The sequence below is a fragment of the Scyliorhinus torazame genome, chromosome 14, assembly GCF_047496885.1.
Source record: "Scyliorhinus torazame isolate Kashiwa2021f chromosome 14, sScyTor2.1, whole genome shotgun sequence".
Taxonomy (NCBI): domain Eukaryota; kingdom Metazoa; phylum Chordata; class Chondrichthyes; order Carcharhiniformes; family Scyliorhinidae; genus Scyliorhinus; species Scyliorhinus torazame.
In genome coordinates this window covers 53994141-54022133 of record NC_092720.1, presented here as the reverse complement: position 1 = coordinate 54022133, position 27993 = coordinate 53994141, and the positions used below count along the sequence as shown (strand labels likewise).

General features: G+C 50.9%; 1 long non-coding RNA gene across 1 annotated transcript in view; it reads right to left on the bottom strand.

Annotated features, from left to right (window-relative positions):
- Positions 1 to 23694, bottom strand: part of LOC140389742 (uncharacterized) — an 846836-nt gene extending 823142 nt beyond the window's left edge. Inside the window, exon 1 of the long non-coding RNA XR_011934461.1 lies at positions 23603 to 23694. This is a non-coding gene — a long non-coding RNA (uncharacterized lncRNA). The remainder of the gene's footprint in view (positions 1 to 23602) is intronic.
- Positions 23695 to 27993: the final 4299 nt, after the last annotated feature.

Sequence of the window (27993 nt, the reverse complement as noted above, 5' to 3'; positions counted from 1 at the left end):
CAGGCTAGCACAAGAGATTTTCAATTCCAATCATTGTTCAGCACACAATAAATAAATGTAACTTCAATAGCTGTTGGAGCTTTTATATTTTTTCTTGCCTTTGAGTGTGTTGGTCAACGAGTGATCTGATTTATGAATCCATATAATACATGTTTTAATTACCAATTTTGTCATAATTAACAAATAGAGATAGTGGGTGTGATCTACCGGCCGCGTTGCATCCGAAAGGCGGTGCGGCACGGCCATTAGATGTCGGGAGATCCCTCTTCTAGGATCTACTCGGTTCGTCGCGCCTCACGAGATCAAGACCTCATGATATAAATCCCGGCCATTGTGGACGGGATCAGTTTTTTGCAAATCTGACTATTAGAGTGAGACAGCTAGCCTCTCTCTAATATGCGCTCACCTGATCTACTGAGCCCTGGTATCTAATCCCTTTGCTTCGGAGACCTCGGCTGAGTGCCGTTCAGTGCTGGTGGGCATCCGACGGAACAGTAGTTGGATGGGGGCCCTCTCAGGGGTTCAGAGGTCCCCAGGTGGTTGCCCTCTGGGCAAGCTGGCATCTTGGCACTGCCAGCCTTGCACTACCAGCCAGGCACCCTGGTGCTCAGGTGGCACTGGCAGGGGCAGTGTCAGGCTGGCAGTGCTGAGGTGGGGTGCAGGCAAAGTCTGAGGGACCCCCTTATAGGTGAGTTCAGGCTTTGGAGTTGTTCGGGGGTCAGGTTGTGGTGTCCAGAGATCGAGATGCTATTCTCTTCCTGCACTGAGAAGATCTGGTGAGCGGGATACGGTACTAAGTGTGGCTTTGGGAGAAGAGTTCCCGGCTCAGGCCCTGAATTGTAACAGAGTCCCAATAGATAGTGTGACGTTTCTCAGCGCTGTGAGCACTGGAGACACACGGCTAAATGGACTTGGCACGGGACCCTTCCAATTTGGTGAGATCACGGCCATTTCATAGTAATGAAAAATTACCCCTGTGCATCTCCAAATAAATTATAATAACCATGTTGATATACAGTCAACAATAAACATTTGCAAAGCTATTACATCACAATTATATATAGTTAATTTAAAAAAATCAACAGGATTATGACATCATTGTAAAGTAATCATAATAGGGCTTGCAAAACAAAACAAATCTGTCATATTTTGATTTTCTTTCCAGTTTTCAAATCATGACGTTTTGCAAAATAATTTAATACCAGCTTTAAAAGTCAAATTGCAGGCTCAGGAAGCACTTATGCAATAACAGTGAAGAAAGAATCTTCAGAATCCTTACTTTTTAATTTGGGCATGCAATTCTAATGATGCTATGTTCACTTAGGATACAAAGAGATTGAAAATGCATTATTTGTATGTGTTATTTATATTTTCACATTGTTAATACATATGCTGAGAAAACAAATTGCTGCTCAGTGCAAGCTGAATTGCAGGATTTTTTCATGAAAGTTTGAAAGACTGCGTAATACTGTAGATGCCAGCTAGAATGGTACTCAATGCAAAAAAGGCTTTGCAATTAAAAAATAAATTTGAAATCTGGTTTTGTAGGTCAGAGTTCAAGAATGAGTGGTGATCTACAACACACAGGGCCCAGAAAAAATTAATTTCACATTCTTTAATTTTCAGAATAAAATGGCCAGCAATTTCAGGGCAAATAATTGTTTGAACCCTGGATTTTATTTTTAATCTGTGAAGGCTGCTGAATTTAGGGTCACAGTAAGGGTTGATTAGGTACGAGGTGTACAAAGCTCTCTTCGGTCGATGCCATTGAAAGAAGCAAGTAATTTAGATTCAGAATTGGTCTAGGATTGAGGCTCACTCCATTACCGACCATTTTCAATTTCAGCTATACAATAAACATCAAACTCAGCAAGGAAATTAGTGCATTTGGTAATGTACTGGAATAGATGGGTGGGCCTCTGACAAGATGACAGTTATCACCAAAGCTTCAGTAAATGAAATCCTTGAGTGGTATCTGCATTTGACATATTTTGACATTTTTTGAAATTGTATCCTGCTTTTTTTTTAACAATGTTCATTTTGGGAGCAAAAGTTCCATCAACCCCTCAGGCTTCTCAACAAAAGTACTTTATTACAAGTTTTAAAAGATGGTTAATTAGCAATTTAGCAGCCTAATTTACTGAGTCATTTATTAGATTTAATACTTCGCGTACTACTAAATAATGGTTTTGATTTATTAAAGCAATAGCAATTTAAAAGTCAAGTGTTAGAGTTCTAATAATGAAATGAAACTTTTAATTTTAATTTAATTTTTACTGTCAAACCAATAGATTTTGTATTCAGTATTTTAACTATGGTTGAATGATAAAGCTATATAGCAGATATTAGTCGACAAATGCTGAATGTGTTCCTATTGTCTGCTAATTTAGAGGGTATGTTAACGGATTCCTGGCAAACGGGCTAATGCCGGTGTTAAAATAATGGACAAAGAAGTGTTTATCCGCTGATACCCCTAACAGTAATGAGGTTTACACAATTATTGTCCATAGGTAATTTAGAAACAGTGATTTTTGAATGTACTGAAGGGGTGAGTGTGGAGGGATCAGTGATTATTTTCTCCCTTGAAAAATAATTTAAATGAAAAATAAATAGAACCATCAAATGTTAGTTTTTGTAATAATTAGCTTCATTTTCCAAATACATGAAAATATGTAACATGACATAAATATAGTAAACTATTAATTAGCTCATCTATGTAGGCCAATATTTTTGAGAATGCTTTTATTTTCTTTGTTGCGCAGGTTTCCGTAGTTACGGATTAAAGTGCATTCAGTTATCCCCTTTTTGCTGCCATATTCGATCTCATCATCAAAATGGAATTAGAATAGATTTAGCAGTCTATATTTAAATATTAAATTCAAACATTATTTCTGTCAATCTAAATAATAAATTAATTTATTTGAAACTTAAAAAGAACAGAACCTACACAGCTGAAACCTGGCATAACAAATCTAATGACAAAAGCATGTTTTACCAAGTTCTAGTTTATTCCTGACTTATATCATACCAAGCATATTCCACAGTAACTTGCTGTCATCAAAGAATCACAGCCTGGATTCTGGAAGGATGGGTTTAAACGGACTGAAGGGTCATCTTCATCCAAACCTATCCTGTGATCCTGTACCACGACAGTAACATGTTCATCCAAACCTATCCTGTGATCCTGTACCACGACAGTAACAGTATATAACATGAGAACTCACCTCATTATCATTTGTATAAATATATGAATACCACCTTAGATAATCTCAGAATAGTCAAAATAAAACAGTAAACTTTCAAAAATTCATAATTGGAGTGGCAGTGACACCCCATGTTCTGGATTATGAGGTGGCAGGATATTGGTCACACGTGCAGTTCCTCACACAGAGTTCAGGTACTTGCCCATAGAACAGGAAGCAACAATGTGTGGTCTGAGAGTAAGTTTTAGTTGCCTTCTCTGTCAACCGGGGAATAATGCAACAGAGGAAGAGATAGAGAGGGAAAAAGTAAACAAAATACCCATTTCAAAATAAATACAAATGACAATAAACTCTGGCCAATAATTCAATCTCACAGTGCCACTGATGTCCTGGAAATATTTGAGGTTCTTTCAGTTTGTAATATCACCAGTTCAGGTCTACTTGAATTATCCTTTTTGCATCACATTTCTGAAGCAGTGTGGAGCCCATTTTGCTGAAAATCACAGCATGTTTAGGCACAGCAATTTACAAAAAAGCAACATGTGGGTAGGCAGGTGCTGATGGAGGGCATTTAAAACATGAGTTTTGCCATCAGGACTTCTTTTCACAGATTTTTTTTTAATGACAGGCTTTCTTCCTGCACAGCAAGAAGTGTTGTTTTCTGTTCACTCCCAGGAAAACAGAGAGGGCACTGGGACTATAGTGAAATCCAGCACAGAAAAAGTTAAACAAAATGAGTAAGCAAAACACAATAGAAACAAAGAGTGAAACAAAGAACTTTTAAAAATGAATAAATTGGGTTATATCATTTGATTTGCATCTTGTAATCTAAGGTTCAAATGTGGTATTTGATGCTTCACCCTATATCGGTGCCAGGAGCAGATGACTACAAGTGGAGGCGGAAGAAATATGGGGCTGAATTTTGTGGGTGATGGTGAAGTCATGTCGTCGAGGACGAAAGTGGGAACTGAGCCACCTTGGCCAGTGTTAAGGACTTGAGCAACAAGCTGCCAGTGACAGGCAATTAAATGGTGCCCAGGAGGACAGTGCCTCAATGATGAGGTACAAACGAAGATAAAGTGTGGTTGGGGTAAACCAGAGCCAGGCAGGCAGGCCCCATTGTTCAGAGAGAGGAGGAGAGAGGATTGTTGAGCACCGATGGCGTTGTTGTCACAAGTGCAGCCATTACAACTGGGGACCCCTACCTGGGCCATGGAGTTCCTATAAAGGAGGCCCCCCCCTCCCCCAAAGAAATGACTGGGAGGATACCATAGTTTTATAAGGGCCACGAAGAATCCAGCACGAGTTTTAAGGATACAAAGTAATAACATTTATTTACTATAACATATATACATAACAGTAGCAGTAACTTCCCTTGCTACATACTCCTTCCTCCTAGTTCCTGAACTGGCCAGCTTATTTATACTAGGAGTTTACTAGTGGTTTCTCCGCCCCCCTCATTGGGGAAGCTCATACTCCCACAGGATTGTGGGATAGTCATTGGACCCCAGCCAATGGTAAGTAGGCAGGTTATAACATCCCTCCCCCCCAAAGTCCAAGGAATCCACCGAAGACCCTGGCGAAGGAGGGCGTCGGACTCGTTTGGCCGCAGGCCGGACGCCATTTGCACGCGGCGCTGGATCAGGCGGCGTGTAACGAGGCGGAGACCGCTGCTTCCGTGATGAACGGCGCGGTTGTACATCTACAGCCTGTGGACCCGAGGATTCCCCCTCTGATGCATCCTGTGTCTCCATCTCGGAGTCAGAGTCTGCTGCCTCCGTCACGTCAGCGTCTCTATCTCCATTCGGTCCCGCAACGACCTGCGCAGGTTTCGAGTGAGGCACCAGTGGAAGATTGTGAGGACTACCTTCCCTTGTCTCTGGTCTCTGCGGCTGTTGAAATGAGCTCCGGGGGCGGGGAATCTTTTGAGGGGATGATCTTCTGGACCGAACGTGGTCTACATGTTTTCGCTGGAGACGACCCTGGGCTTGCACTTGGTAAGATATAGGGCCCGTTTGGCGAAAGATTACACCAGGAACCAATTGGGCACCAGCAGCAAAATTCCGAATGAATACTGGGTCACCGGGCGCAAACTGCCGAATCGGACGATGCTGAGAAAATCCCTGTCCCTGCCGTTCTTGTGTGCCGCGTACTTTTGCGCCAATGTCCGGGAAAACCATACTAAGGCGGGTGCGAAGTCTCCGGCCCATTAGGAGTTCTGCGGGAGCTACCCCAGTCACTGCATGGGGGGTGGTCCTGTACGTAAACAAAAAGCGAGCCAGTCTCGTGTCCATTGATCTGGAAGACTGCTTCTTTAGGCCTCTTTTGAATGTCTGCACTGCGCGCTCTGCCAACCCATTTGAAGCCGGGTGGTAAGGGGCAGTGCGAATATGGCGGATGCCGTTCATCTTTGTGAACCTAGCAAACTCCTCACTCGTGAATGGAGTGCCATTATCCATGACCAGCACCTCGGGGAGGCCATGCGTACTAAACGATAAACGCATCTTTTCAATTGTTGCGCAGGACGTTGTCCCCTGCATCTTATGCACCTCTAGCCATTTGGACTGGGCGTCAATTAGTAGAAGGAACATGGATCCTTGAAAAGGGCCTGCGAAATCTGCATGCAAGCGTGCCCAAGGCCGCCCTGGCCATTCCCAGTGATGTAGGGGCGCGGCCGGCGGAAGCTTCTGATGCTCCTGGCAAATGGAGCAGTTTTGGGCCACCTTCTCAATGTCGGTGTCGAGGCCTGGCCACCAGACATAACTCCGGGCCAACATTTTCATTTTGGTCACGCCTGGATGCCCATTGTGCAAGTCTGATAGTATCAGCTCCTGGCCTTTTTCAAGGACAATCAAACGCGTCCCCCACAAGAGGATGGCGTCTTCCACGCTGAATTCTGACAACTTGGAGGAAAATGCCCGCAACTCGCCTGGGAGCTGTCAATGCTGCCCACCAGACAGGACTATGTGCCGAACCTTTGACAGGACTGGCTCCGTCTGGGTCCACTCACGGATCTGTGATGCCGTGACAGGCAAGGTGTCCATAAAATTTAGGGTTGCAACCACCTCACCGGTCGTGAGGGTCGACATGGGGCCGGTCGATAAAGGCAATCGGCTCAGTGCGTCGGCATTTGCTATCTGCGTACCTGGTTTGTGCTCCAGAGAATACTCGTATGCAGCAAGCAACAAAGCCCAGCGCTGGATCCGTGCAGAAGCAATGGGCGGTATTGGCTTATCCTCTCTGTAAAGTCCCAGCAGGGGCTTATGATCAGTCACGATAGTGAAATGGCGGCCGTACACGTACTGGTTGAAGCGTTTCACCGCAAAAACCACTGCCAGGCCCTCCTTCTTGATCTGCGCGTACTTTTTCTCCGCTGCAGTCAATGTGCGGGAGGCGAAAGCTATCGGTCGCTCGGCCCCGTTCTCCATCTTGTGGGACAGGACGGCCCCAATACCATACGGGGATGCATCACATGTGACGAGCAAAGGCTTTCCAGGATCATAGTGGGTTAGTAACCCAGACGACGACAATTGTTGCTTTACCCACCGGAAAGCGGTTTCTTGCGGCTGACCCCAAACCCAGGTGTGATTTTTCTTTAGCAGCAGGTGTAAGGGAGCCAGCGTAGTTGCCAGATTGGGGAGGAACTTCCCGTAATAGTTTACGAGACCGAGAAAAGAACGAAGATGCGAAGTGTCAGTCGGGGAGGGGGCATGTTGAATTGCACGCACCTTCTCTGCGACGGGGTGCAGACCTTCGCGGTCCACCCGATAACCTAGGTAGACTACTTCCTTTGCCTGAAATACGCACTTTGTGCGACGTAAACGGACTCCAGCCTCCGAAAGGCGTCTAAGGACAGCCTCCAGATTTTCCAAATGTTCTTGCTCCGACATCCCTGTAATCAAAACGTCATCTAGGTAGCCAGCCACACGTGGTAAACCTCTCAAAATGCCCTCCATAACACGTTGAAAAATTGCGCAGGCAGAGGATACTCCAAAGGGCAACCGTGTATATTCATACAGGCCCCGGTGTGTATTAATCATTACATATGGTCGGGAGGCAGGGTCCAGCTCCAACTGCAGGTAGGCGTGACTCATATCTAATTTTGTGAACGAGAGTCCACCTGCAAGTTTCGCGTAGAGATCCTCTATGCGAGGCATTGGATATCGGTCGAGTCGGGAAACTGTATTCACTGTAAGTTTATAGTCACCACACAAGCGAACTGTGGCATCTGGCTTCATTACACGTACAATTGGTGCTGCCCAGTCAGCAAAACGGACGGGCCTGATAATACCCAAACGCTCCAAACGAGTGAGCTCCCCTTCTACCTTCTCGAGCAAGGCGGAAGGCACTGGGCGCGCCCGGAAATAGCGCGGCGTGGCTCCTGGTTCAACTTGGATACGGGCTACGGCCCCTTTTATTTTCCCCAAACCAGGCTGGAATACATCTGGGTATCGTCCTAGCACCTCAGTCAACCCTTCAGAAACTGTTTGGAGGATGTGCTGCCATTGCAACCGCAAATGGCGCAACCAGTCCCGACCCAACAGGCTGGGCCCATGGCCGCGCACCACGATAAGTGGGAAACGCCCCTCCTGGCGTCCATAGACAACAGGGGTCATTGTAGTTCCTGCAATGTCCAGTGGTTCCCCCGTGTAGGTGGCCAACCTGGCCTGTGAGTCGGTTAATGTAAGGGTCTGTATACCCTGCTTGATGCGGTCGAATGCGGTCTCTGGACGATCACGGAGACCGCTGCGCCAGTATCCAACTCCATCTCAAGCGGGTGGCCATTGACCCGTACTGTCACCTTAATGGGGGCCACATGGGGAGCTGCCACACAATGCAGCTGCAGGCAGTCGTCCTCCGTCTCCACGTCCCCAGGAGTAGTCGCCGCAGGTTCATCCACATGGAAGGTACGGCCTCTGGGCTGGTCCCAGTTATGGCCCCTGGGCTGGTCCCAGTTTCGGTCGGAACGACAGCACCTCTGGCGTCCCCAGGACCGCCGTCCGCGACGGGGTCGGCGCCTACAAGTCTGACACGGACATGGCACCTCATCCATTGGCTCTGGAGAAGGCTCCCTTCGGGGAGGAATGTCCGATGGCCACTGGCGTCGGTCCGGACGTTGCCTCGCCCAAGGTACCGCAGGAGTGCGGGGGGACGTTTTTGGACGGAAAGGGTTGCTCCCCAAGGCATGCACTTCCATTCCCTGTAGCTCCTGTACTCCTCGCTCTGCGCTCTCTCGGGACAAGACTATTTGAATGGCCTGTTGAAAAGTCAATGTTGGCTCTGCTAACAACTTTCTCTAGGTGGCTGCATTGTTAATACCGCAAACCAAACAGTCGCGTAACATTTCTGACAAGGTCTCACCAGAGTCACAGTACTCCGCAATCCTGCGTAGCCTGGATAGAAAATCGGCAAGGGATTCTCCAGGGGTCCTCTCAGCGCTATTAAACCGGTAATGCTGGACTATCGTGGACGGGGTTGGGTTAAAGTGTTGCCCCACTATATTCACAAGTTCATCAAACGTTTTGGTGTCCGGCGCAGCTGGGTACGTAAGGCTCCTAATCACCCCAAACGTATGCGGGCCGCAGGCGGTGAGCAATATGACCACCTGGCGCTCGTTTTCGGTGATATTGTTTGCCCGGAAATAGTAACGCATCCGTTGTGTGTACTGGTTCCAGCTTTCCAGCGTAGCATCAAAAACATCCAAACGTCCGTACAGAGGCATGGTATAATAGAAAACAACTTCCAACCTGTATCCAACAAAAATCCAGGGAGGTGGCTTCAGCAGTGTAGACAGCTATTCGCTTTTACCTTCGTCGCCAGTTTTGTAAGGGCCACGAAGAATCCAGCACGAGTTTTAAGGATACAAAGTAATAACATTTATTTACTATAACATATATACATAACAGTAGCAGTAACTTCCCTTGCTACATACTCCTTCCTCCTGGTTCCTGAACTGGCCGGCTTATTTATACTAGGAGTTTACTAGTGGTTTCTCCGCCCCCCCTCATTGGGGAAGCTCATACTCCCACAGGATTGTGGGATAGTCATTAGTCCCCAGCCAATGGTAAGTGGTCAGGTTATAACACATAGTTTACCTGCCTGTCTTTTGATGCAACAGCGGGTCCTACTGACACAGGAAAAATGCCTATGAAGGCTGGAAGTGACCCTCAATTGGCTACTTAAGTCCCCAATTGGCCAACCGGTGGACGGCCAAGCTGCAATTTCCCCATTGTTGGCAATATGGTATGATGACAAGGTGTGCTTTTCCCTCAAAGTCTTCCCCTACCATTTTGACAGCTCTCCTGTCTGTCAGCCCGTCTCCAATGTGTTAGGAAAATACAGCCCATAAGTGCACAGTGAATTCGAGAACAAGATAAAACCACTGAACTCGTCAAAGCACATCCATCCTGTACATGCGTGCCAACTATCAACATTTCATTGACAATCAGTACTTTTGGGGGTGGTCAATATGTCACTATTTGGGATCAAAAATCAGTGCAATTAGCACTTCCCATCACACTCGCTCTCCTCCCAAGACTGCTAGTTATGCAGTGGAACAGCTTCCAATCACATCTCAATACCACTTCCAGCTCTAACAGCCAGAGTGAATGATTACTAATATAAGAAAAGGGAAGAACCATCAGAAGAGAATGAGAAAAAGGGTGGAGTTTGGGTAGAAGGGTGGGTAGTAACGAGAATGCCTATTGTTCTGACACCCTGGGCAAGTGCGCGGTCAATTCCAGTCCCACTCGTCCCAGAGTCACAACACAAGTGAATTAACCAATAATTCTTATAAAAATACCCAAAGTCTTTGGCCCTTGGCTGCCCAATAATTACAGTGACCAGGCAGGTTTGTAAATGTATACACAATTACTGTTATTTATAACAAGAACTATAATGAAATACGCAGGAGATACAGTTGGTTAATGATTAACTATTACCTAACCCCCACTTTAACTTGCCCCCACCCTCCACACACACACACATGAGAGACAAACACAGAGGGGTGGAAAGGGGTAAAAATTGTAAGTGAAAGGAAAAAGAGTCTTTATTTCAGATGATGGTTTTAGGCATTGCAGATTAAAGTCGTTGATTTGCAGCCAGTAATGGTCTTCTCTATGGTTTAGAAATACAGTACTCATAACATTTCTGGAGAGGCACTTTATGGGCGGGATTCTCCCATCCCGCAGCAGAGTGTCCACGCCGTCGTAAACACCGTCGCGTTTTATGACTGCGTGAATGGGCCGCTCCCACGACTAATTCTGGCCCCTACAGGGGCCAGCACGGTGCTGGAGTGGTTCGCGCCGCTCCAGCTGCAGATCCCGGTGTGAACTGTGTGCTGTGGGATCCACGCATGCACAGTTGCGCTGGCACCAACGAGGACATGCGCAGCGGCACCGGCTCCAATGCGCGCATGCGCAGTGGCCTCCTTCAACGCACCGGCCCCAACGCAACATGGCGTAGGACCACAGGGGCCGGCGCGTAGGAAAGGAGGCCCCCAGCCACAGAGGCCGGCCAGCCGATTGGTGGGCCCCAATCGCGGGCCAGGCCACATCAGAGCCCCCCCACTCCCCCCTCCCCCCAAAGGCCGACACCCGACCCTTACACGCCGTGGACTCGCCGGCCCAGAGCAGGTTAGAACGATGCCGGCGGGGCTCAGCTCTTTTCTTACGGCTGAAGAATTGGCAGGCCGGCCACGTAGAGCGGCCCGCAACTGGGGCCACGCCAACCCCGCCGGCACCAATGGCGCCTATTTTCCGCTCTGCGGAGAATCGCGTGCTGGCGTCGGGGTGGCATGGCACGATTCGCGGGATCAGAGAATCCCGCCCTATTTCTCTTGTCCTTGCTTCCAGTTCATGGTCTGTTTTCAGGCCCCTGCAGTTTCAGGAATACAACACCCACAGGCTTGAGAGAGGGAGAGAGAGAGAGGGCCTTCTTAGCAGCCTTCTGGAGAGAGTTTGTTTGATCTTTTTGCTGTTCTGAAAGAATCAAATCTGAAACCTTGGGACTCTGAAAAGCATCGGAGTGGGATAAGATCCAATCACCACCTAAAAAGCGCAGATTTTAGGGCCAATCCATTGGCCACCTCCCAACAATTAAACCGAGTCCCAATGCCAACTCTCTCAATTGGTGCTGGCCAGTTTGCAACTCCAGTTTAAACCAGCAAAACCTTCTGAATTATTTTGTTTCAATTAAAGATACAGGCTACTTGCCTTAAAGACACGTGTCCATTAATAATTCACAGATCAAAAATGTTACAGCAAAAAAAAAAGGGGAAATAAGGGAATAAACAGGAAGGACCCTTACACTATATTTACAGAGAGGGAATGGGGATCAAGAGAAACAGACTAAACAGTGAGGATCAAGGAGGAATACCATTATGTGGAGTTGGGAACAATGAATGACAGGGTTAACTATGGAAAGAGAGGAAGGAAGAGCAGTGGAAGTGGGAGAAGAATATTTTTGGGAAACCAACTGTCTTTCATTCTAAAGTTGTCAAGGTTTTTGAGGGCTGTATCAGCTTGTTGAAAGCTGTTGGTCTGCTTTTAATAATTTTCCAAGTTGACACATATGCTAGTATGCCATCTCTCGCACCAGAGGCTCTCGATGCATTTTGAAATGGATGGATGTTTCAGTGCATCTTGAATTTGAGTCACTTGAATCAGTTCAGTTCAGATTATAAGTCATAAGATTCAAACATGACAGATTTTGAAGATTTTAGATCTACATTGTCTTTTAAAGCTATAGGGTGGGATTCTCTGTCAGCTGACGCTTGGATTGGGAAATGCGATTGGGCAGAGAATCGGTTCCGGTGCCGAAAGTGTGGCGGGTGTCGATTTCACACCAAATCTCAATTCTCCGTTGCCTCGACGGCGGCATCAATGCGTTCCAGAACACACGTACCGTAAACACCATTGGCATAGGGCAGCGCGGTGGCACACTGGTTAGCACTGCTGCCTCACAGCGCCAGGGTCCTGGGTTCAATTACGGCTTCGGGTGACTGTGTGGAGTTTGCACTTTCTACCCATGTCCACATGAGTTTTCTCCGGGTGCTCCAGTTTCTACACACAATCCAAAGATGTGCAGGTTAGGTGGATTGGCTACGCTAAATTACCTCTTAGTGTCCAAAAGGTGAGGTTGGGTTACCGGGGTTACGGGGATAGGGTGGCGGGCTAAAGTAGGGTGCTCTTTCTGAGAGCAGGTGCAGACTCGATGGGCCGAATGGCCTCCTTCTGCACTGTAAATTCTATGATTCCACAATATTATGAGCAGACCCGACCCGATATTCTCCAGCGCCTCCACGATGCTTTGTCTCCACCGGGGCGATTTTCCAATGGCGAGGTTCACTTGTGCTTTTAAAAATCATGAAACGGGCGTCATGGGGGAAGAGAGATGAGGTAGGACACAGAGAGGCGCGACCATGGGCTGCCAGTCCTAACACTAGCCGGGCTGGCTGGGAATGACGGGGGGGAGGGTCGACGGGGGAACGGGTCGTGTGGCCGGGTGACCCCCCCCCCTACCCAGCCCATGGGACTGGGGCGGTGCCCAGGCACAGACCACCATTGCAGCGGCCTTGTCCCCTGGTTCTGCAGTGACACCGGTCGTAGGGTTGCCCCCAAGCCCATCACCCCAGCCCCCACCCTACCATCTCCCACACCCAGACCCCACTATACCACCTCCCACACTGGTGGCACTGTCTATTGGCAGGGACACTGCCAGGCTGCCAGGTTGGCACTGCCAAGGTGCCAAGCTGGCTTTTTTGTGCGGGTGCAGTCAGAGTGTCCTTTGCGGGTGTTGGGGGGCCAGGAACCCTTCCGTAGAGCGTTGGGGCTTTGCAGGGGTTGGGGATTGCTTTGGGGGCCTCGCTACACTGAGGAGTTCTGAGAGCAGAGTTCCGAAGTGTACAAAACGAGCCTATGTGTGACCTTAGCCGCGCATTCCCCGTTGAGACCCCTTATCTAACATGAGTCGTGTTTTATAGTCTGGTGTTTTTCGGCACTGCAAGAGCCGGGAAACATGTGGCTAAATGCGCTCGCTATGGGACTTTGTTCCCATTTAGTTAAATTGCGTCCTGTATTGTATATTAACATGTCACCTATCTCACAACCACTGTGCCGTCCTCAAACTACATAGAAACTGTTATTCTCCAAACCTCCACTCTGTGGTCACAGGTCTTTTGTTGCTTTCTTGAGTTTGACAACCGAATGCCTTTTCCTTTTGACTGACATTGTGACATTACTAAACCACTCTCCACCACCTAGACAAATTATTTTACAATGAGAGATTGGTGTAAAATTTAGTAGCATATTATCTGGCCTTCAAGATTGAGTTTCTGCTCCTCAACATCCCACAATAATGAGCTCTAGCTCCTGCTTTCCAAATCTTGGCTTCTTATTTCTTTTTTAATTAAAAAGACATTTTATACAATTTTATAAGAGCAGTTTTGTCAAGCAGTAACATGCAAGAATCACACACTTAAATTTCTCGCTCGTCAAGTTGCTTAAACCATTTACATTTAATATATTTGTTCCATGCCCAATAATTGATTATCACTTCAAATAATGTCCATAAAATCTCATTCAAAGATATGAGTGCTCTTGAGTGAAACCCTTAGTAAGCAGAAATCCCTGTTAGCCACAGTATCACTGAAGTAGCAGCTAGTTACCAACCATTGTTTTACATGTGATCATTTTATGGTGAGAGAGGAGATTTTTTAGCAATTTGCTGATATTGACAAAAAAATGATTAGCTCAAGTGTAAATCAGGTTTCACACCTTTTACAAGTGCAACATTGTGGGGAATGATAGCATAGTGGTTATCTTACTGGACTAATGATGTGGCTTCAAATCCCACACCAGCTGGGGAAATTTAAATTCAATTAAATAAAATCTGTAAATAGGCAGTATCAATAATGGTGACCATGAAATTACTGGGTTGTCTTTTAAAAATCCATCTGTTCACTGATGGAAATCTGCTGTCTGATCCATATGTGACTCCAGACCCAAAGCAATCTAGTTGATTCTTAATTGCTCTATGAAGTGCCCATTCATTCCATTCAGCTGTGCTGAAGGGGGTATATTGAGATGCCACCTTCTGAAGGACATTTAAGGATGGGTAATAAAAACTGGCTATGGTGGGTGATGCCCACATATTATAAATTAATAGAAAAAAACCTTAATTCATGTTGACATTTTCATTTACACCATTGAAGGATTAAAACATATGACAATGGGCATTGGCCTCCATATGGGTGTTTCTCGGCGGCGGGAGATGGCCCGCCTTTGGCTGGTGGCGTGATCTTCTGGTCCCGCTGCTGTCAATGGGATTTCCCATTGAACTCACCCCAAGCCGCCAGGAAACCTGCCACTGTGGAGGTACGCCATCAACGGGATCTTCCAATCCCACTAACATGAACAGCCAGAAGATCTCGCCCAATGTATTCTGAGACTCCTTTCACTCTCAGGTAAGATCAACAGATACATGTGTGGACTCTCTGATTCTCACTTTATTATATCACGACTTATGAAACCAGCCTATTTTTCAAGCCGATAGCTTGACTTCGTAGACTCCAATTGTTTCTGCATTATATAATTGCTAATTTCTGACAGCTCGTTTAGCTCCTCCCAGAAACATACTAAATGCTCATTGTATTGTCACTGTTTATTATTTAAAGAAATAGTGATTTCTAACAAAGAATATCAAAGATACCTTGAAAAGACAAGGGGCGAAATTCTCCGTTATCGGCGGAAAGTCCGCCGATCGGCGCAAAAAACGGCGCAAATCCGACTTGCGTCACGTCGGAAAAATGGGTCGAAAGTCTCCGGCCCGAAATGGGCTAGCAGCGACGTAACGGGATCCGCGCTTGCGCACGTGGTTCACGCCGTGCAGCGTCATACGCGCCGCACGGCGTGACAGCTCATAAGGCCGTGCTGCTCCCCCCCACCCGACCGGAACATCCGACCGGAACACCCGACAGGATGGCTGGCCGCCGCTCAGCCCCGAGGTTCGAGTCACGGGATGTGGAGGCGCTCCTGGACGCGGTGGAGCAGAGGAGGGACGCCCTGTATCACGGGCACGGCCGCAGAGTTGCCCCACGCCAAAGCCGGCGTCTGTGGAGGGAAGTGGCAGAGGCCGTCACCGCTGCGGCCCTGACACCACGGACAGGCACCCAGTGCCACAAGAAGGTGAACGACCTCGTCAGAGCAGGCAGGGTGAGCCTCCCATATCCCCCCTCCCCCATATCCCCCCCTCCCCCATATCCCCCCTCCCCCATATCCCCCCTCCCCCATATCCCCCATATCCCCCCTACCCCATATCTCCCCTCCCCCATATCCGGGAGGTTGCTGATGCAGAGGTCGGGGGCGTACTAGCAAGTGAGCCACCGACAGCCCGTCCCCATATCCCCCCTCCCCTATATCCCCCTTCCCCATATCACCTGATCACTGCCTGATGTCTAACCATGCATGCTTCATTGTGTATCGCAGGACCAAACGTCCAGGCACCCAGCCCCGCAGATGCAGGCCGCCCGCAGGATGCCCCTCGGAGGCCACGGGAGACGGAGAGACACGGACCCTCCAGCATGCGACGCCCGCAGGATGCCCCTCACACACCACGGGAGACGGAGAGACCTGGAGCAACAGGGAGATGACACCCCTGTCACGTGCGGGAGCGACAACCCAGCGACGAGGGGGGCAGCCACAGGCCCCCGTCACATCCGAGCCAGGACACCACTACCCAGGACACCACTACCCAGGACACCACTACCCGGGACACCACTACCCGGGACACCACTACCCGGGACACCACTACCCGGGACACCACTACCCGGGACAGCACTGCCCAAGACACCGCTACCCGGGACAGCACTACCCAGGAAGACGAAATACCGGACAGTGACTCAGAGTGGATGGGTAGAGACGAACCCCCACCCCAAAGTGCCATGGACTCAGAGTGGGACGAAGAGCATGACACAACGCCACTAATATGATCAGGGATAGTCACCATGGCTTTGTGAAGGGTAGGTCATGCCTCACAAACCTTATCGAGTTCTTTGAGAAGGTGACTAAACAGGTAGACGAGGGTAGAGCAGTTGATGTGGTGTATATGGATTTCAGCAAAGCGTTTGATAAGGTTCCCCACGGTAGGCTATTGCAGAAAATACGGAGGCTGGGGATTGAGGGTGATTTAGAGATGTGGATCAGAAATTGGCTAGCTGAAAGAAGACAGAGGGTGGTGGTTGATGGGAAATGTTCAGAATGGAGTTCAGTCACAAGTGGAATACCACAAGGATCTGTTCTGGGGCCGTTGCTGTTTGTCATTTTTATCAATGACCTAGAGGAAGGCGCAGAAGGGTGGGTGAGTAAATTTGCAGACGATACTAAAGTCGGTGGTGTTGTCGATAGTGTGGAAGGAAGTAGCAGGTTACAGAGGGATATAGATAAGCTGCAGTGCTGGGCTGAGAGGTGGCAAATGGAGTTTAATATAGAGAAGTGTGAGGTGATTCACTTTGGAAGGAATAACAGGAATGTGGAATATTTGGCTAATGGAAAAGTTCTTGAAAGTGTGGATGAGCAGGGGGATCTAGGTGTCCATGTACATAGATCCCTGAAAGTTGCCACCCAGGTTGATAGGGTGGTGAAGAAGGCCTATGGAGTGTTGGCCTTTATTGGTAGAGGGATTGAGTTCCGGAGTCAGGAGGTCATGTTGCAGCTGTACAGAACTCTGGTACGGCCGCATTTGGAGTATTGCGTACAGTTCTGGTCACCGCATTATAGGAAGGACGTGGAGGCTTTGGAACGGGTGCAGAGGAGATTTACCATGATGTTGCCTGGTATGGAGGGAAAATCTTATGAGGAAAGGCTGATGGACTTGAGGTTGTTTTCGTTAGAGAGAAGAAGGTTAAGAGGAGACTTAATAGAGGCGTACAAAATGATCAGAGGGTTAGATAGGGTGGACAGTGAGAGCCTTCTCCCGCGGATGGAAATGGCTAGCACGAGGGGACATAGCCTTAAACTGAGGGGTAATAGATATAGGACAGAGGTCAGAGGTAGGTTCTTTACGCAAAGAGTAGTGAGGCCGTGGAATGCCCTACCTGCTACAGTAGTGAACTCACCAACATTGAGGGCATTTAAAAGTTTATTGGATAAACATATGGATGATAATGGTATAGTGTAGGTTAGATGGCTTTTGTTTCGGTGCAACATCGTGGGCCGAAGGGCCTGTACTGCGCTGTATTGTTCTATGTTCTATGCTGTCACCAACACCCTCCACCATCGCAGAAACACCCACCTCGGTTGGGCACTTTAGTGATGAGGCGTCTGGTACACTCACTGGTGCGCACAACACAGCCGTCCCGGTACAGCAGGTGGAGGTAGGAGCAGCAGAGGGGCCGGGCGGTCGGAGGGCAGCCCAGCCCATGCGAACATCTGCCGCCCAGATGGATCCCGGGTTCCTGGAGTTACCACACCCACACATAGATCCGATGCAACCACCGACCCGGAGACGAGCGAAGAGGGTGACGGCCGGCTTGCGGCGGCTGCAGTCGCAGGTGGAGGAGTCCACCCGTGTCCAGGAGCTGGGAGTGGTGCCGGTCATGCGTGCCACCCAGGCTGACACCGCACGGGTGGCGTCCGCGGTGGAGGCAATGGGTGCGACGGTGTCAGACAAGGGGAACGGTTTGTGAGGCCTGGGGCTTTCCGTGCAGGCGGCGTCTGTGGCCCAGGACATGGCTGCCCTCTCACAGGAGGCCATGAGCCAGTGCCAGCGCCAGATGGCAGAGGCGCTCAACGCCATAGCCCAGTCTCTGCAGGCCATGGCCCAGTCTCAGCAGGCCATGGCCCAGTCTCTCCAGGCCATCGCTGAGGGCATCGGCGCCAATGGCCATGTGCGAGCCGGCGTCGCACTGTCACAGACAGGGTTTGCCAACCCCCTGGGCTCCATGGCTGCAAACCTGCAGACCCCTGTCGATACCAGCACGGGCCTCCAGGACTGGCAGCGCCAGATGTTGGGGGGCGTCGGATGGCCAGTCCGTTCGCATCCCCCACCCATGTAGAGGCCTGGGGGCCATTGGGCACCCCGAGGGAGGAGGAGGTGATGTGGTCCGTCTCGGCTCCCGCTGTAGGGGAGGTCCCGGTACACCGCGACACCTCGGACACCCCCCCTTCCGTCCCAGGTGCATCGGGTGGGCAACGGGCAGGACAGGCTGGCAGCTCGCCATCCCAGTCGCCCGGGCCGCAGCCTGGCCCATCTAGGCCAGGACGCCCCAGGAAACGGCCGCCAAAGGGATCCAGTGACAGAGGGCAGGAATCACAGGAGCCCACCTCCAGTTCTGCTGTACCGTCTGGGGAACCACGTAGACGTAGTCAAAGGGCCCGTAAGGCCAAACAATTAGACACTGAGTAAGTTGGCACGGGTGCAGGGCACAGATGAGTTTTAGGGGCAAGGGCACGCGCATGAACTCCTTTGGTTATTAAAGTCAATGTTACACCTACCGAAGCTGCCTTTGTGCTCTGTCCAAAGCGTGAGGGCGGTATCATGTACGTTGAGCCCAAGTGTGTGTGTGAGGGGTGGTCTTACCTCAGCCCCAGGTGAGTCTGCCCCCTTCCCCCTGGGCCGCCATCAACATCCCCCGGGCAGAGGACGGGACCGTGCACTGCAGTGTCACAGCCGCATGCAGGGATGGTCCGGGTGGATGGTGGCACTGTGGCCATGGGTCAGACATAGTCCAACGATGTGGAGCCAGGAGCTCACCGCAGGGCGGGTTGTCATCATCCTCCATGGCCTGCAATAGACACGCGCCCACCCGCAACTGTGTGAGCCCGGCCCGTTGTGCCGCAGGTGGATCGGCAATGGGTGGTGTGCATGCGGGTGGGGTGGGTGGGGTTGGGGAGGGGGGTGAGGGTGCTGGGTGGGTGAATGGGTGGGGGATGTGGGTGGTCGGCTGTTGCCATGGTGTGCGGTCTGTAGCCATACTACCCGATTCCCACGCCCATCTAGTCAGTGAAGCGGGCGGCTATCAGTCTGTCCCATGCCCGCTGGGCCAGCCGGTAACGGTGGACAGCCACCCGCCTGTGTCTACCCCGTCTGCCCTGACCATTACCCGCATCCCCCTCATCTGGGGAGGACTGCGCCTCTTCCTGCTGCTCCTCCACTCCGCCCTCCTCTGCCTGCGGCACATCGCCCCTCTGCTGGGCTATGTTGTGCAGGACGCAGCACACCACAATGATGCGGCCGACCCTATCTGACCGATACTGGAGGGCGCCCCCAGAGAGGTCCAGGCACCTGAAACGCATCTTCAGCACGCCAAAGCACCTCTCTATCGCTCCCCTTGTCGCTACATGGGCATCATTGTAGCGGTTCTCCGCCTCATTGCGTGGCCTCCGTATAGGCGTCATCAGCCACGATCGCAATGGGTAGCCCCTGTCGCCCAGCAACCAGCCCCTCAGCCGGGGATGGCGTCCCTCGTACATGCCGGGGATGGATGACCGTGACAACACGTATGAGTCGTGTACACTGCCTGGGTAACGGGCGCAGACGTGCAGGATCATCATGCGGTGGTCGCAGACCGCCTGTATGTTCATCGAATAGGTCCCCTTCCTATTGGTGAACACGGCCCTGTTATCTGCAGGTGGCCGCACGGCGACGTGCATCCCATCGATCGCGCCCTGGACCATGGGGAACCCGGCCACGGCAGAGAAGCCCACGGCCCGGGCATCTTGGCTGGCCCGGTCCACGGGGAAGCGGATGTAGCGGTGCGCCATGGCATATAGGGCATCTGTCACTGCCCGGATGCACCGATGCACCGATGTCTGCGATATGCCGGACAGGTCCCCACTCGGTGCCTGGAATGACCCCGTTGCATAAAAGTTCAGGGCCACCGTAACCTTGACGGACACGGGGAGAGGGTGCCCCCCGCCAGTGCCACGCGGTGACAGGTGTGCCAGCAGGTGGCAGACGTGTGCCACGGTTTCCCGCCTCATCCGGAGTCTCCTCCTGCATTCCCGGTTCGTGAGGCCCTGGTATGACTGCCGGGGCCGGTACACACGGGGCGCCCTCGGGTGCCCCCGTTGCCGTGGGGCCGCGACGTCCTCCTCCCCCTCCTCGTCCTGTCAGTCAGGTGTCCCTCCAGCCTGGGCGGCTGCCGCCTGTCCCTCTGCGGCAGCCTGCGCCGCCTCTCTGGCACGCTCCTCCTCCTCCTCCTCCTCATCCAGGGCAACATAGACATTAGCAGCTGCCGCCACAGCGGCCAACATCGCTGGATGATCGGAAAACATGACGGCCTGGTGGGGGGGAGGGGAACGACGACATGTCATCATTGCCCATATCCCCTCCTCCCCCCAGCCAGGTGGCATGGACCGCATGGGTCCAACTGTTGGAGGCTGGCACCTGGCCAGGTGGACCAACTCACTTGCCCTTGCATCCCCCTCCCCGGCACGGACCCCCCATCCCCCTCCCCGGCACGGACCCCCCCCCCAACCTCCACCCCGGCACGGACCCCCCCATCCCCCTCCCCGGCACGGTCCCCCCCCAACCTCCTCCCCGGCACGGACTCCCCCCATCCCCCTACCCGGCACGGACGCCCCCCCCACCCAACCTCCTCCCCGGCACGGAACCCCCCCCATCCCCTTCCCCGGCACAGACCCCCCCCAACCTCCTCCCCGGCACGGACACCCCCCATCCCCCTCCCTGTCACGGACCCCCCCCCAACCTCCACCCCGGCACGGACCCCCCATCCCCCTCCCCGGCACGGACCCCCCCCAACCTCCTCTCCGGCACGGACCCCTCCCATCCCCCTCCCCGGCACGGACCCCCCCCTCCAACCTCCACCCCGGCATGGACCCCCCATCCTCCTCCCCGGCACGGACCCCCCACCAACCTCCACCCCGGCACGGACCCCCCCCATCCCCCTCCCCGGCACGGACCCCTCCCCCAACCTCCTCCCCGGCACGGACCCCCCCCCCATCCCCCTCCCCGGCACGGACCCACCCCCCAACCTCCTCCCCGGCACGGACCCCAACCTCCTCCCCGGCACAGACCCCCCATCCCCCACCCCGGCACGGACCCCCACCCCATCCTCCACCCCGGCACGGACCCCCCCCATCCCCCTCCCCGGCACGGACCCCTCCCCAACCTCCTCCCCGGCACGGACCCCCCCCATCCCCCTCCCCGGCACGGACCCCCCCCCCCCAACCTCCTCCCCGGCACGAACCTCAACCTCCTCCCCGGCACGGACCCCCCATCCCCCTCCCCGGCACGGACTCCCCCCCCAAACCTCCACCCCGGCACGGACCCCCCAACCTCCACCCCGGCACGGACCACCCATCCCCCTCCCCGGCACGGACCCCCCCCCCCATCCCCCTCCCCGGGCACGGACCCCCCATCCCCCTCCCCGGCACAGACCTCCCCCCAACCTCCTACCCGGCGCGGCCCCCCCCCCATCCCCCTCCCCGGCACGGAAACCCACCCAACCTCCACCCCGGCACGGACCCCCCATGCCCCTCCCCGGCACGGACCCCCCCATCCCCCTCCCCGGCACGGACCCACCCCCCAACCTCCACCCCGACACGGACCCCCCATCCCCCTCCCCGGCACAGACCCCCCCCAACCTCCACCCCGGCACGGACCCCCCCATCCCCCTCCCCGGCACGGACCCCCCTCCCGCCACTCCCCCGGAGCCCAGCCCACTCTAACCACCCCCCCCCCCCGCCGCACACACACACACAGACAACCCTAGATACACCTCTCCTCACGCATTCAGACTGCGGCCACGCCATCGCCTGCCCAGAGCCAACCCCCCAGGCCGTCACTCACCTCCACGCTGGTCGGCGTGAACCTGGAGCACAGGGTCACGCCGATGAAAAGGAGGTTTAATTTACGTCGACGTGAACGGTCATCACGTCGACGGGACTTCGGCCCATCCGGAAGGGAGAATATCGGCAGGCCGAAAATCGTCTGCCTTGCGCAGACCCGTGCCATTCTCCAACGGCAGCGGCGACATTAACGCCCCGCCGACTTTTCTCCCTTCGGAGACTTCGGCAAACGGCGGGGGCGGGATTCACGGCGGCCAACGGCCATTCTCCGACCCTCTGGGGCCATCGGCCCAAGGTTAAAATTCTGCCAAATTTCTCTGAAAATATCCAGACTGAATAAACACTGAAGTAAGTAAAGGACAAGAAAAGGTCATTTGGCCTGTAAAAGCTCATGCCTACAATACCCCAATTCTCCTATTATAACATTCGTCTGTATTTTTGGTAGCTTCTGATGTCTTGCATCCATTATTTTAAACATTTATCACTTTTAGTAAATAATTCTTCCAATCAGATTTAAATTTATTTTGAACAAACTTAAATCAACAGGATCTAGTGTTTAATGTGGCAACATTCTGGATCTACCTGAGCAATTTGATTTCTATTCCTTCACCACCAACTTTCTGGTCAGCAGGGCTTATGCTTTTATATAATTGTCCTTTAATAACACTCTGCATCAATACAAATGGTCTACATTTCAGTTATGCCATTATTCATATATTTCATATGCATTGGAATGTCTGCATTATCATCCTAGTGTGGAAATACATACCAATATAGTTAAATATACAAAGTAAAATAGTGTGAGCAGCAATTGTTTGAATGTTTTCTCCTTACAACTGAAAAGATGACAGCCAATTACCACTAACAATAACAATTCTCCAATCCTTTAATGCTAGTTTCCACAGTGACTTTTTAAAGAAAATCCATGAATACACAAAAACATTGGATATGATCGTTAACGTACATTGTTTTCATCTAGAATGGGTAGTTTTTTCTTCTGATGTAATCTATGCAACTAATCTATTTGCAATGATCAAAGGATCAGTTCAAAGGTACATAGTCTTGCCACATCCAATTGTAAATGATGGCAAGCAATTAAACTAATGGGACAAGAAGGCTTTGCAAACACCCCCATCCTCAATGATGGCAGAGCCCAGCACATGAGTATAGAAAACAAGACTGAAGCATTTGCAACCATCTTTAATCAGAGTGCTGAGTGGATGATCTATCTTGGCCTCTTCCTGAGGCCCTCGCCATCATAAAGGCAATCTTAAGTCAATTCGATTCACTCCATGTGATATCAAGAAACGGCTGAGCACACCGGACATGGCGAACACGACAGACCCTGACAACATCCCAGCTGTAGTGTCAAAGTCTTGTGCACCAGAGCTAGCTGCACCTCTAGCCAAGCTGCTCATTACAGCCACAATACTGGCACCTACCTGGCAAATATGAAGCTTTACAGTTAAGCCCTTCCACAAAAATTCAGGGCAAATTCAATCTGGCCAATGAACACTCCATAAAGTCTACCCTCAATTATTAGCAAAGTTATGAAATATGTTTTTGACAGTGTAATCAAGCAGTACTTACCAATCACCTGCACAGCAATCCTCAGTTTGGGTCCAGTCTGAAGCACTCTGCTCCAGACTTCAAATTTGGTCCAAATGTGTTTCAGCTGACTGGTGAATCTAGAAAAAAAGGTCACAATCTCAGAATAAGGGGTTGGTCCTTAAGATTGAGATGAGCAGAAATGTCTTCACTCAAATTCCTGTGAATCTTTGTTATTCACTTGTCTAGAAAGCTGTGGGTGCTGAGCTTTTGAATAAATTCAAAATAAAGGTTGATAGATTTTTGGGTACTAGGAATTAAGAGACATGAGGATAGCGCAGAAAGGTGGAGATGAGGTAGAAGTCAGACATTATCTTGTTGAAAACATTGTAACTCCTGCCACCGACCTGAAAGGCAGAAGGAAGAGTTGCACTGCACACTCGGCCCACACTATGGTTGTTGGCACATGCACAACTCTTCCTAATGCCTTTCTAATTGTTCAGAATATGGAGGCTCCAACGAGTTTATTTTGCATTCCATCCATTTCCTGCAAGCTCCATTGATTGGGTGTCCAGAGATTTGACCCACATAACAGTACCCTTGAAAGTGAACTGTTTCCATTTATGTTCTGTCTTTTTGTAAGCTTTTCCTTTGTGCACGGACCTCCTATGTAGTGTCATGTGAGAGTAACTTTAAGAAATGGGTGTTTATAAATGGATGTGTATATAAATATCTGTAGTGAGAGTACCTTTAAAAAATGGGTATTTACTACAGCAGTGATGTCAGAGTGTGGGTGGAACTGGGCTGTCTGTCAGTTTTTTACTTTTGTTTTAGGCTGTTCGCTGCAGAGTGTGTTTTAGTTTCGTTTTCAGTGTTGGAGCTGAAGCCAGACCAAGCAGGTGTACTGCTGTTCTCTCTGCCATCAAAAGACTACCTCTTGATCATTTGGTGAATTCAGAATTATAAATGTTCTCAGTAGTGAATGTAAACCTAATGTGATCCTGTTAAAAGGGCAGCACGGTAGCATTGTGGATAGCACAATTGCTTCACAGCTCCAGGGTCCCAGGTTCGATTCCGGCTTGGGCCACTATCTGTGTGGAGTCTGCACATCCTCCCCGTGTGTTTCCTCCGGGTGCTCCGGTTTCCTCCCACCGTCCAAAGATGTGCGGGTTAGGTGGATTGGCCATGATAAATTGCCCTTAGTGTCCAAAATTGCCCTTAGTGTTGGGTGGGGTTACTGGGTTATGGGGATAGGGTGGAGGTGTTGACCTTAGGTAGGGTGCTCTTTCCAAGAGCCGATGCAGACTCGATGGGCCGAATGGCCTCCTTCTGCACTGTAAATTCTATGTTAAAAGAGATTTCTTAAGTCTTCTGGATGTTAAAAGGAAAGCTTAAAGGATTACTTAGTAATCTTTGGGGGTTGTATTTGAATTAATGGTTGCTAAGATGTTCACTGTATGTTTCAAAAAGGTTAACTTGAGTTCATAGAATAAACATCGTTTTGCTTTAAAAAATACTTTTCCATTTCTGCTGTACCACACCTGTAGAATGGGCTGTGTGCTCCCCATACCACAATCTATTAAAAGTTGTGGGTCAGGTGAACTCCATGATACACTTTGGGGTTCTCTAAACCCTGGCCCATAACAGTAGTATATGTATATGTAGACTAGATACAAGAATTTGCAGTTGGTTAAGGACTGAACAGACCTAAGAATGGGTAACTTGAACTTTATTGTTGACCTCTGTCAAGCCAATTTGTTAATTTTAAAGGAAACAGCTGACTCTCTGACAGAGACTGCAGCTGCACATATGCAGCAAGTGTTCCCCCTAATGTTGCAGCAGAAATAAACACTACCTATTAAATAGCAAAAAGGATGCAAAGGGCCAAATGGCTCACTCCAGTTACTATTTATTGCGTTCATATGAACAAAAGAACCAAAACCAGAGATATGGGGCGAGATTCTCCGACCCCCTGCCAGGTCGGAAAATCGCCGGGGGGCGGCGTGAATCCCGCCCCCGCTGGCTGACGTATTCTCCGGTGCCGGGGTTTTGGCAGGGGCCGGAATCGTGCCGCGCCGGTCGGAGGCCGCTGGCAGCGGCCCCCCCAGCGATTCTCCGGCCCGCGATTGGCTGAGTGGCCGCCCGTTTTCGGCGGGTCCAGCCGGCGTAAATCACAACAGGTCCTTACCAGCGGGACCGGGCTCCACAGGCGGCCTGCAGAGTCCTCGGGAGGGCACGAGGGGTTCTGGCCCCGGGTGGTGCTCCCACGGTGGCCTGGCCCACGATCGGGGCCCACCGATCCGCGGGTGGGCCTGTGCTGTGGGGGCACTCTTTCCCTCCACACCGGCGGCTATCAACCTCTGCCATGGCCGGTGCGGAGCAGAACCCTCCTGCACATGCGCTGGGATGACACCAGCACACGCTGGTGCTCCCGCGCATGCGCCAACTCGCGCCGGCCGGTGGAGGCCTTTCGGCGCCGGTTAGTGTGGCGCCAAACACTCCAGCGCCGGCCTAGCCCCTGAAGGTGCGGAGGATTCCGCAACTTCGGGGCGGCCTGACGCTGGAGTGGTTAACGCCACTCCTCGGCGTCGGAGTGGCCCACCCTGCCGGTTCGCGGAGAATCCTGCCCGAAGTGAGGGTGATTGCTCTTGACATGAAGGTAGCATTAGACATTGATGGCATCAAGCAGCCCTAGTACAAATTAAGTCAATGGGAATAAAGAGGAAAATTCTCCACTGACGTCATATTGGGCACTGAGTTATTGTTGAAGGCCAATTACCCAAGTCTCAGGACATCATTGCAAAAGTTCCTCAGGGCAGTGTTATAGAGACAAACATCACTAGATGCTTCATCAAAGATCTTCCCTCCATCTGACAGAAGGATCTTCTCTCTATCCTCTTGCCACCTCCCCCCCCCCCCACACCCTCCAACCTCATCCTGACCTTGGCTCCCCCCCGACCCCCGGGGCCGAACCTACCGTGGGAACCCTGGATGAGTCCAGTGTTCCACGGAACACAGTTTGGCAACCCCTGTTCTGTGTTATGGTCAGAAGTGGGGGTGTTTGTTGATAATTACACAATGTCATTTCCATTCACAATTCCTCTGAACATGAAGCAGCTTGTGGTTGCGTGCAGTAAGGCCTTAGGTTGATAAGTGGTGAGTAACATTCAAATTACACACGAGCCAAACAGTGACCATCCCCAAAAGACAGTGTAATTTCAATGGCATTACTATCGCTAGATCTTCATCTCATGAGGATCGCCAGAAACTTAACTGGACCAAATACTTAAATAATGTTACTACAAGAAAAGGTTAGCGGCTAGATATTCTGCAGCAAGTATATCCCTTCCTAAATCGGCAAATCCTTCCTATCACCTACAGGCAACAAGTTAGGAGCTGCAACTCCAATAACACTCAAGAAGCTTAACATAATTCAGGATAAAGCAGTTTTATAGAAACAATGATTGACACATCTACCAACTTTTTATTTTTTTTAAATTTAGATTACCCAATTTATTTTTTTCCAATCAAGGGGCAATTTAGCGTGGCCAATCCACCTACCCTACACATCTTTTGGGTTGTGGGGGTGGAACCCACGCAAACACGGGGAGAATGTGCAAACTCAACACGGAAAGTGACCCAAAGCCGGATGGAACCTGCGACCTCGGCGCCGTGAGGCAGCAGTGCTATCCACTGGGCCACCGTGCTGCCCACATCTGCCATCTTAAACATTCTCTGTCTCATCCACCAGCTGAGTATGGTTGCAGTGTGTAGTGCAGGAACAAGGGTTGGGATTCTCCCTCTGCTGACGCCGGAATCGGGAAACACGATTGGGCGGAGATTTGCACATAAGAACATAAAAAATGTAAGAACTAGGAGCAGGAGTAGGCCATCAGGCCACTCGAGCCTGCTCCGTCATTCACTATGATCATGGCTGATCTTTTTGTGGACTCAGCTCCACTTACCCGACGGCTCACCATAACCTTTTGAAAATGAATGAAATGAAATGAAATCACAAGTAGGCTTCAAATGAAGTTACTGTGAAAAGCCCCTTGTCGCCACATTTCGGTGCCTGTTCAGGGAGGCTGGTACGGGAATTGAACCCGCGCTGCTGGCCTTGTTCTGCATTACAAGCCAGCTGTTTAGCCCACTGTGCTAAACCAACAAATCTATCTACCTTTGCCTTAAAAACATTTAACTAGGTAGACTCAACTGCTTCACTGGGCAGGGAATTCTACAGATTCACGACCCTTTGTGTGAAGAAGTTTCTCCCCAACTCAGCCTAAATCTACTCCCCCTTATTTTGAGGCTCTGCCCCCCTAGTTTTAGTTTTGCCAGTGGGAACAACCTCCCTGCTTCTATCCTATCTATTTCCTTCATAATTTTATATGTATCTATAAGATCCCCCCCTCATTCTTCGAAATTCTAATGAG